Genomic DNA, 856 nt, shown 5'->3' with positions numbered 1-856 from the left:
TGTTATAGGTCCCTATGGGATAACAATGATCAGTGTGTGCAGTGTTATAGGTCCCTATGGGAGCTTTAATACTGCAAAAAAAAAGTGTTAATAAAGATCATTTAACCCCTTCCCCAATAAAAGTTTGAATCACCCCCCTTTTCCCATTAAAAAAATAAAACTGTATAAATAAAAATAAACATGTGGTATCGTTGCGTGCGTAAATGTCCGAAATATAAAAATATATTGTTAATTAAACCACACGGTCAATGGCGTACGCGCAAAAAAATTCAAAAGTCCAAAAAAGCTTATTTTTGGTCACTTTTTATACCATTAAAAAATGAATAAAAAGTGATAAAAAAAGTCTGATCAAAACAAAAATGATACCGATAAAAACTTCAGATCACGGTGCAAAAAATAAGTCCTCATTCCGCCCTGTACATGGAAAAATAAAAAAGTTATAGGGGTGAGAAGATGACATTTTTAAACGTATACATTTTCCTGCATGTAGTTAGGATTTTTTCCAGAAGTCCGACAAAATCAAACCTATATAAGTAGGGGATCATTATAATCGTATGGACCTACAGAAACGGAAGTTACAAAATGGCGTCTTTTCTTCGATTTTGTCGCACAATGATTTTTTTTTCCGTTTCGCCGTGGATTTTTGGGTAAAATGACTGATGTCCCTGCAAAGTAGAATTGGTGATGCAAAAAATAAGCCATAATATGGAATTTTAGGTGGAAAATTGAAAGGGTTATGATTTTTAAAAAGTAAGGAGGAAAAAACGAAAGTGCAAAAACTGAAAAAACCCTGAGTCCTTAAGGGGTTAAGGGGTTAAAGAATTGAGAAAAAAAGGGCCAATGTTAGGCGAGGATT

Source organism: Hyla sarda, chromosome 5, assembly GCF_029499605.1.
Source record: "Hyla sarda isolate aHylSar1 chromosome 5, aHylSar1.hap1, whole genome shotgun sequence".
NCBI classification, from domain to species: Eukaryota; Metazoa; Chordata; class Amphibia; order Anura; family Hylidae; genus Hyla; species Hyla sarda.
This window is presented reverse-complemented; position numbering follows the sequence as displayed.